This window comes from Macaca mulatta, chromosome 11, assembly GCF_049350105.2.
Source record: "Macaca mulatta isolate MMU2019108-1 chromosome 11, T2T-MMU8v2.0, whole genome shotgun sequence".
Lineage (NCBI taxonomy): Eukaryota > Metazoa > Chordata > Mammalia > Primates > Cercopithecidae > Macaca > Macaca mulatta.
This window is the reverse complement of record NC_133416.1, coordinates 110,489,423-110,500,052: the sequence shown is the minus strand read 5'-3', so window position 1 is coordinate 110,500,052 and position 10,630 is coordinate 110,489,423. Positions and strand designations below refer to the sequence as shown.

Sequence of the window (10,630 nt, the reverse complement as noted above, 5' to 3'; positions counted from 1 at the left end):
TTATTTATCTATATGTTTTCATATATATATATATATAAATCAAAAAACAAGAGAAATGTTGTAATTCAATATAATACCTTTGCACTATTGTGCTGGCTTGGACCACTGGTAAAATGTTGATGTGGTGATGGGGCATCTTTGACCTGGTTATTACTTTAAATTGAATGCTTACATTATTAATTATACATTTGCTGAAAATTTTTGTTAGATGACATATCTATTTCTACTCTGATCACATTTTTTAGAGCAGGTTACAATATCTACATGATTACAGCATTCATCCATTGGCTGCTCTACTCTCTTCTTAAGCTATTATTTAGACTTAGTTCTCTATTTTGACTGTTTAAAACTTAGTTCTCTAGTTTTAAACAGTCAAAACTAGGAAGGGCTCACTAGGATAATATTCCATGTGTTCTTGAATGTTGATGATAGTTTGCGTGTTTCTTGTATTCTCTAAAGTCTGTTTTAATGAAAATAAAACCCTCAGTTTATGCTTCCTTGTTTTAAACAGCTTACTGATGCTACTCTATTTTCTTCAGAAATAAAATGTTGCTGTTAAAAGTCTGGTAGAAATCTAATTTTATTTTCTTTAAAAGCCACATGACCTTTTTTTCTAGATGACCATAGGATTTTTTAGAAATCTTTACTAATTTTACTAGAATTTTTTTGATATTGGTCATACTGGGTCAATAGTCTCAGGTAGTCAGTATGTTGTTTCAATATGTCGCTTTAAATCTTTTTTTAAATATCAGGAAAGTTTTCTTTAATTATAATTTTATTCTCTTCTTGCTTTGTTTTTTTCTTCAGGGACTCCTAGTATCTTTATATTAGATATTCTTTGCTATTTTTGTATTTGTTACTTTCTCTTGAACCCCTTTAACCTCATTATTCCCCTTTGACTTTAAGAAATGCTCCTTTCTGCCTTCTGTTTCCCTTAACTATGTGTTTTTCCACACTGTGTCCTAGTTTAGTCTTCATTTTCAAAATGATATGTTCTTTTATCTCTAATTATTTTCTATCACTTCAATTCTCATCTTTTAAAAATCTGATTTTTATTCTTTCTTCATATCTTGTATACTTTTCTTTAATGTCTTTGAATTGATTTTGAAATGGAAGTCGTATTTTGTTTTGTTTTGTGGTATAACTTTTCAGCATGCTTTAATCATCTCTGGAAATAATATTGAGTTCCTTATTGGCTCATTTCTTTTTTTAACTTTATTTTATATTCAAGGGTGTATGTGCAAGTTTATTAAGGTAAATTCGTGTCATTGTGTCATGGGGGTTTGCTATGCAGATTATTTCATCGCCCAGGTATTAAGCTGAGTACCCATTAGTTATTTTTCTGATCTTCTCCCTTCTCCCACCTCCACCCTTTGAAAAGCTCCAGTGTGTGTTGTTTCCCTCTGTGTCCATATGTTCTCATCATGTAGCTTCCACTTGCAAGTGAGAATATGCAATATTTGGTTTTCTGTTCCTGCATTAGTTTGCTAAGGATAATGGCCTTAGCAAATGCAAAAGACATGATCAAATTCTTTTTTATGGCTGTATAGTATTTCATGGTGTATATGTACCACATTTTTCTATCCAATGAAAACTACAATGAGATACTATCTCACACAGTCAGAATAGCTATTATTAAAAAGTAAAAAAAAAAAAAAGATGCTGGTGAGGTCGTGGAGAAAAAGGGAATGCCTATACACTGCTTGTAGGAGTGTAAATTTTATGTAATGTTGAAAAAAAAAAAAAAACTGCTTGTTTCTTGATATTTCTTGGTTATCTTCCCCAACCAAAAATCTTCTGTTTTAGGCTCTGTTTTCCCCAACTTGTTCATTTTTATTCTAGTTCGAGTGGTTTCTCCATAGGTGTTTCCTGTATTAGAAAGGAGCCCATTTTGGTTTTGAGATTTCACAACAGTTAACCTGCCCACCTCTTTAATCCTTACTTCATGCTCTTTGAACTTGGTATTAGGAGAGAAAAATCTATTTTCAGTTTCATAGGTGTTCTCAAATTGGCCCACTGTGGTTTTCAGTAAATAACTGTTGGCTCTTATGGGGATCCATTCACCTTCAGACATGGCACCATTTGATTTCCTCTACTTTCTCCTGCACAGATGCCAACACCATGTGGGTCCTGGGGCTCTTGGTTGTTTGTTTCCATTTGTTTGTATTAGGGCGCATACCTTGTTGCCTAGTCTTGTTGTAAACATTGCTCATGGATTTTTGGTTTTGCAATTTAATTGCTCTATTTTAAAGTGAGGATTCAAAAAGATTGGAAACTATACTGTCACTATCATCACGATCCTCCCAGAATCTCTAGATTGGATTTAAAAAGCAGAAACTACAACTACTACAATAAATTTAGTTATATATTCTTTATAATAGATATAATAATGACATAGTTAAGCAGAAACTTTTGAAGTAAAGTGATAGAAAAAATGTACTAGGCAAGTTTAAATCAAAATATGGGTGGTTTAACATATTAATTTTAGACTAGTCTCTAAAACAAATGATAAATAAGTTTTAAAAAGAAATAAAAAGAAATAGTGTTATTAAATAGAAAATATTCACTAACAGTATATATAATAATGAACTTGTGTACTCCTAGGAAAATAGTTCTTAAAAATATATAGAGGAATAAATGGATAATTTCAAGGAGAAATAAACAAATCTAAAATTTAAATGGGAGATTTTAACGTGCCATTCTTTTAATTATATATACATACACACATTTTTTTTGTTTTTGTTTTTTTTTTGGTGAGACGGAGTCTTGGTCTGTCGCCAGACTGGAGTGCAGTGGTGTGATCTTGGCTTACTGCAACCTCTGCCTCCCAGGTTCAAGTGATCCTCCTGCCTCAACCTCCCGAGTAGCTGGGACTACAGGTGCGCACCACCACACCCAGCTAATTTTTTGTATTTTTAGGTGATACGGGATTTCACCAAATTGGCCAGGATGGTCTCAATCTCTTGACCCCATGATTTGCCCTCCTCGGCCTCCCAAAGGGCTGGGATTACAGGTGTGAGCCATCACTCCCGGCCCACATATTCTTTATGATAAAAATTAGTAGGGGAACAGAGAGCTTGACAATACAATAGTAAAAGTTGATGTAATGACTATATAAACAGAATCTTGCATAAAACACTTACAGAAAATGTATTTTTTGAAGGGTGCATGAAACATTTATAATTTTTAAAATTTTTTTATTTCTATTTTAAGTTCTGGGGTACACATGCAGGATGTGCAGGTTTGTTACAGAGGTAAAAATATGCCATGGTGATTTCTTATACCTATCAAACCATCACCTAGGTATTCAGCCCAGAATACATTAGCTATTCTTCCTAATGCTCTCCCACCCCCACACAATCCCCCAACAGGCCCCAGTGTCCATGTGTTTGCATTGTTCAGCTCCCACTTATAAATGAGGACATGCAGTGTTTCGTTTTCTGTTCCTGCATTAGTTTGAGGATAATAGTTTCCAGCTCCATCCATGTCCCTGTAAAGGACGTGATCTTGTTCCTTTTTATGGCTGCATAGATGGTTGTAGATGTGCTATATTATTCCTGAGTTCCCAATTCTGTTTCACTGGTCTATGTGTCTGTTTTTGGACCAGCATCATGCTGTTTTGGTTACTGTAGCCTCGTTGTGTAGTTTGAAGTGAGGTAATATGATTCCTTCAGAGGCCAGCATCATCCTGATACCAAAACCTGGCAAAGATGGAACAAAGAAAGCAAACTTCAGGCCAATATACCCAGTGAACATTGATTTTTTTAAAATTACATTTTACTTTAAGTTCTGGGATACATGTGCTGAATGTACAGGTTAGTTACCTGATCTTTGACAAACCTGACAAAAACTAGCAATGGGGAAAGGATCACCTATTTAATAAATGGTGCTGGAAGAAGTGGCTAGCCATATGCAGAAAATTGAAACTGGACTCCTTTCCTTTCTTACACCTTATACAAAAATTAACTCAAGATGGATTAAAGACTTAAATGTAAAACTCAAAACTATAAAAACCCTAGAAGAAAATCTAGGGAATACCATTCAGGACGTAGGCATAGGCAAAGAACTCATGACAAAATCACCAAAAGCAATTGCAACAAAAGCAAAAATTGACAATGGTATCTAATTAAACTAAAGAGCTTCTGTACAGCAAAATAAACTGTCATCAGAGCAAACAGACAACCTACCGAGTGGGAGAAAATTTTTGCGATCTATCTATTTGACAAAGCCTAATATCTGGAATCTACAAAGAACTTAAACAAATTTACAAGAAAAAACAACCCCATTAAAAAGTGGGCAAAGGTTGTTTATCAGCTTAAGGAGTTTTTGGGCTGAGACCGTGGGGTAAGAATTTGACTGAGGGGAATAAGGCAGGGGAGAATGAGGCAAGTTTTAAAGCGGGAGTGAAAGTTTATTTTAAAAACTTTAACTTCAGCAAAGTCTCAGAATACAAAAATCAAAATCACAAGTGTTCCTATACACCAAAAATAGACAAGCAGAGAGCCAAATCATGAGTGAACTCCCATTCACAATTGCTACAAGTAAAATAAAACACTTAGGGATACAATTTACAAGGGACCTGAAGGACCTCTTCAAGGAGAACTACAAACCACTGCTCAAGGAAATAAGAGAGGAAATCAATGAATGGAAAAAAAGTCCATGCTCATGAATGGGAAGAATCCATATCATTAAAACGACCATAATGACCAAAGTAATGTTTAGATTTAATGCTGTTCCTATCAAGCTGCCATGGACTTTCTTCATAGAATTAGAAAAAAAAACTACTTTAAATTTCATATAGAACAAAAAAGAGCATGTATAACCAAGACAATCCTAAGCAAAAAGAACAAAGCTGGAGGCATCATGCTACCTAACTTCAAACTATACTATAAAGCCACAGTAACCAAAACAGCGTGGTACTGGTACCAAAACAGATATACAGACCAACGGAACAGAACAGAGGCCTTAGAAATAACACCACACATCTACAACCATCTGATCTTTGACAAGCCTGATAAAAACAAGCAATGGAGAAAGGATTCCCTATTTAATAAATGGTGCTGGAAAAACTGGCTAGCCATATGCAGAAAACAGAAACCAGACCCCTTCCTTATACCTTATACAAAAATTAACTCAAGATGGATTAAAGACTTAAACATAAGACCTAAAACATTAAAAAAAGTCCTGGAAGAAAACCTAGGCAACACTATTCAGGACATAGGCATGGGCAAAACCTTCATGACTAAAACACCAAAAGCGATGGCAACAAAAGCCAAAATTGACAAATGGGATCTAATTAAATTAAAGAGCTTCTGCACAGCAAAGAAACTATCATCAGAGTGAAAAGGCAACCTACCTGTTGGGTAGAATGGGAGAAAATTTTTGCAATCTTTTCATCTGACACAGGGCAAATATCAAGAATCTACAAGGAACATAAGCAAATTTACAAGAAAAAAAATAACCCCATAAAAAGTGGGCAAAGGATATGAACAGACACTTATCAAAAGAAGACATCTATGCGGCCAACAAACATATGAAAAAAAGATCATCATCACTGGTCATTAGCAACATGGAAATCAAAACCACAATAAGATACCATCTCACGCCAGTTAGAATGGCGATCATTAAAAAGTCAGCAGACACCAGATGCTGGGGAGGATGTGGAGAAACAGGAACGCTTTTACACTGTTGGTGGGAGTGTAAATTAGTTCAACCATTGTGGAAGACAGTGTGGCAATTCCTCAAGGATCTAGAAACAGAAGTACCATTTGACCCAGCAGATCCCATTACTAGGTACATACCCAAAGGATTATAAATCATTCTACTGTAAAGACCCATGCACACATATGTTTATTGCAGCACCATTTACAAAGACTTGAAACCGTCAATTATAGACTGGATAAAGAAAACATGGCACATATACACCATGGAATACTATGCAGCCATAAAAAAGAATTTTTGTGGGGAGAGAGAGCATTAGGACAAATACCTTATGCATGCAGGGCTTCAAACCTAGATGATGGGTTGATAGGTGCAGCAAACCACCATGGCACATGTATACCTACATAACAGACCTGCACATTCAACACAGGTATCCCAGAACTTAAAATAAAATAAAATAATTGTTTATAAATATATCCCCTGCCCCAAAATAATTTCTGTCTTAAAAGACACCTTGGTGGTCACTGTTAAGAAAATTTATATTTTTATTTCATTACATGGTGAGGGTCTTATATGCTTATATATAGTGTCTGATCTAGTGCAGTGTATACAGTGTGTAGCAATAAACAATCACTTGTAGCAGTTGTGAAGATTAATTGATATATATGAAAACATTTAAAAATTATAAATCCCTGTAAATGTGAAGGATTCTCATGATCAATACTGGTACTGTAAGTCCTAGTAGATGTCATACTATGCAGGCCATGTTCAAAATTAGTTAAGGTAATGAGAGTATATGGTCAAGTTCCTCTTCCTGTGTTTGAGCAATCTCTTGTCCTTTCTATAGAAGGTATAGTGGGGGATATAAAACATACTATTAATATATAAAATCCTTGGGTTACAGACTCTGCAATTTTCAATCAGGGTTCAAACAAGGAAGCAGAACACTGTATGAAGAGTACAGATTAAGGAATGTATTATAGAAATTGGAATTTCCCCAATGCAGAAAGAGCTGGGCATTAAAGTTTGTGTAGGGGAATTACAGGATCAAAGAAGAGGCACTAACCAGCCATCTTGAGGAAGAGATGTCAATGGACAAATCAAAGCTTGCAGAGAGTTCTGTAAGCTAGGCACATTTAGGTGCTATAGTGGGGTTGGGAAAGGGGGATGGTGTAGAAGCTGGTTGCTGTTTGTGGGCACTGACTACAAATTTGCAACCAAGTGTCTGATGGTGCCAGGCTTTCATGCCAGAATGACTACTCCATGAGGTCAGGAACCACTTCTTGTGTTTGCTTTGTTGTCATCCTAGCATATCAAGTAGTGAATGGCATATCACAGTTGCTTGATAAACACCAGGTGAATGAATGAATGAGTGATTGTCACTTAAGTGCCAGAAAGGGCTGGTCTTTGGGATTACCAAAGAGGGGTCTGAATTTGAAATATGAATTTGAGTAATGGTTGAAGTCATGGGAGTAGATGGACTCATTCAGACACACACACACACACAGAGTGATAAAAGAATCTCAAGGGCAGAATCCTGAAAGAACACACTTACACTCAAGGGAACAGGTGGGAAGGAAAAAGCCTGTGAAGGATTCTGAGAAGAAGCGATTAGAGAAAGAAGAGAACCAAGAAAAAGTGGCATTGGAGAAAACAAGAAAGATAGAAAATAAAACTTTCTATTGAAGTCATGTGACTGCTATAAGTCAATATCTACAGGAATAGTGATCTTTCTCACCTAACATTTTTTGAAGATCAGTTTAATTTGCTTTTACTCTCTCCCTCTGTCCTTTGGGGGAGCTCTTGAACAATATTTCATGAACAAGAGCACTGGACATTCCTTGTTTGCCTTTCCCTTCCCTGGGTTAGCAACATTTTGCATCCCAGTGGCCATAATGATTGGTTTATTCAGGATGGGCGCAGTTCAAAGCTATACCAATTGTACTGCATCTCTGTGCTTTAAAATGTAGGTGCTGTTGGAGAAAAGGTTTGTGCTTTTATACTGGATGTGAAGGTGAAAGATGTTAGCTCTGGGGCTGTGGAAGCTATCTTGCAACCACAACATGAGAAAGGAGCCAACATGGAAGACAGAAAGAAAACCAGGGTCTCGTGATGTAATTGGAACCCCCAATTAAAGCATTCCGGAAGCAAGGCCTATCTTAGTTATATGAGCTGATAAGCTTCTTTGCATTTTAATCTCAACCTAAAAAATCTTCGCTGACATTCCAAGAAGTAAAACATACTAGATTCCTTTAGAAAGTCAAACATATATATAGACATCTTTGATTTCTTAAAAGTGGAAAAAAATTATTTACATCAACCAAGATCATGAGTCTAACTGCAAAAACTGATGTTCTACAGGGAATATTGTCATAACTTGAACAAAAACCTTAGTGGGAAAAACATAACTTTCTTTTTGAATAACAACCAGCCCTGGTGAGTCAATGTTGACATTTGTAACTCTTTCCTGGAAGGTTAGAAAATCTAAGGATTGACTGGTTTGCTCACTCACCCTGGCTTTTGTTTCCTAACGAATGGGTAATATTAGTCTTTCAGCATGATAACATAAAGCAGACTGATTTGCATCACTAGGTATTGTCAGCCCTGTGTGTTTGAGTTTGTTCTCTTATTTAATATGTGCTGTACTGAAACTGGGTAGTCCCTGTTTGTTCAGCAGCCTCTTGTGAGTGCCTGCCTTCTCTCTCGGGTTGAATTGAACCAGGGAAAACAGATATGGGATAGTGTAAGAATACGAGATTTTCTTATTTATTCCCAAACTTTTCACCACTCCAAGGACTTCCAATAGGATCTTTGCTATCTTTAGAAATGTAGACTGAGTCTAGAGTTGAAACTAAAATTATTTTAGTTTCTTCCTTCACTTATGTTGAGATTCTGGACCAGCTGGTCTTAGTCAACCATCATCTTTTGCTGTTTTTGACTCATGGTAGCATACTATTGTCATCTATATTTATTTTCTGGTATTCATATGTATAAAAATTAACAATTACTCTTTAAGTCCTGCCTTTTCATTATCTGGAAGGTAAGAACAGTTATATGTAACTCGAAGGGTTATTGTGGAGTTTAAATGAAGAAACATAAGTAAAGAAAACTTGCTTACAATCTCCGCGAGTATTCACAGGCTTGGATTGGCTTCCCCAAACTCACTCCAATCCTCTGAACTTTTAAGACCCATCTTAAGCATCTCCTTCAAATATGACCTCCCTCAGGGCTCCTACTCGAGTCTGATTCCTCCCTCCACTCTGTGGTCATCTCTATGGCAACACATCTAATGTTGCATTTTATTAGTTGGTTTTCTGATCATTCTTACGCACTAAACTGTGGACCATTTTGGAGGCCAAATTCTATCTTCGATCTATGTATTCGCCAAGAAGGAACCATATCTAGAATATTAGTTGGGGTTCAACAATTGTATGTAAAACTTTCAAAGGAAAGGAATTAACATTTAAAAAAAATAGTCAACCATATACTAAACACTGTGAAAGTCACTTTCACATATATAATTGCATTTAATTCTTTCCAGAAACCATTTTTACAGATGGAGAAATTAAAGACACAAAGAAGTTAAGTGGTTTGTGCTAGGTCTCACAGCTAGAGGGTGTTGGACCAGGATCCTATTCCATTTCTATTTGGTTCCCAGAAGGCTGTCTCAAAGTACTACAAATTCACTTCCTTAATGACTTCTTTAATCTTTGGAATTTTCTCAATCACTGTCATGTCTCTATGTTTTTCAAAGGGGTCAGAAATATATTATGTATGTAATATATGTATAAATATAACATAAATATGTTTAACAGCACTTGAAAGACAACTTGATTTTTGAATTAAAAATGTTTTCTTCACATAGAACCTTTAAATGCATAATTGCCTTGACTTGAGTGGATTATCTGAATTATTGGTTGGCTCTGAACACTCTGCTTTAGAGAGTTTAAGTCAAATTATTTTGAGTACTTTACTATTGACTTGCTGTAATATCAGGCCATAATGTTTGCATTGTGAGTGTTAAAACATAATCATGTTGATTTCCATAGATGTAAACAAATAATGGTGGTGTATGCCGACAATTCATTGTATAATGGCTAAACATTTGCTAAGAAAAATGGATTTATTGTTTTACAAAGAAAAGGAAGTTGTTTTCTTCTCATAAATCCTTCTTATAAATTTCAAATTTACAACTCAAAGGAATTTTAGGTCTTAAGCACAGAATAAGACCCTAAGGAAAATAAGTGCACCACAGTAATTAAGGAAACAGACTGAAGGCAGAAAGACCTGAGTTGAAGTGCTTTCTCTCTCTGCTAATTACTTGCACCATGACTTTGGGTGTATTACTTTTCTTTTTCAAGCCTCAGTTTCCTCATTGGTAAAATAGGAATAGTAAGAGTGCCTACCCTATAGGATTATTGGGAGAATGGAATGGCATCCATGTAAAAGGGTTGAGCATAGTGCCTGGGACCCTGCTGAGCATTTAATAGCTATTAGCTACTGTTTCTCTTCCTAACTGTCTTACAGTTCAATTATGGCTACCTGATCATTTAAAAAAGCTTTAAATTCCAACCAGTATGGCCAAGCCTAACCACTAGAGACATGTACAGAGGAGTCAGGAAGTTTGACCCAGCTAGACTAGGGGCAATTAGGGTGAGTCTCGTACAGAAAGCAATGAGTAAAGTGAATCTTAAAGGGAGGAGAACTCCCTTAGAAGGGAAAAGAATAATTGGTGTGGGTGTGAGGAGGACAAGCTGGCCTAGGAATACTCCTGGGCACTAGAGGGTCAGAGATTTACTTTTGCTTATTTGTTTCAATCTTATAGCATTCAAACATTTTATCCCTAAATAGAATGATAAATAGTTCCTTTTTGAAACTGTACAAGAAATATTGATGTCATAAACAATATCTCATTATGTATAAAATTTTTGGACATAAAATGCACAGACTATTAGACAAATTTATTTAC

General features: G+C 35.7%; 1 long non-coding RNA gene across 1 annotated transcript in view; it reads right to left on the bottom strand.

Annotated features, from left to right (window-relative positions):
• Positions 1–2,603: 2,603 nt before the first annotated feature.
• LOC144332999 (uncharacterized) overlaps positions 2,604–10,630 on the bottom strand; it is a 74,867-nt gene continuing 66,840 nt past the window's right edge. The window contains exon 4 of the long non-coding RNA XR_013401288.1: positions 2,604–3,701. This is a non-coding gene — a long non-coding RNA (uncharacterized LOC144332999). The remainder of the gene's footprint in view (positions 3,702–10,630) is intronic.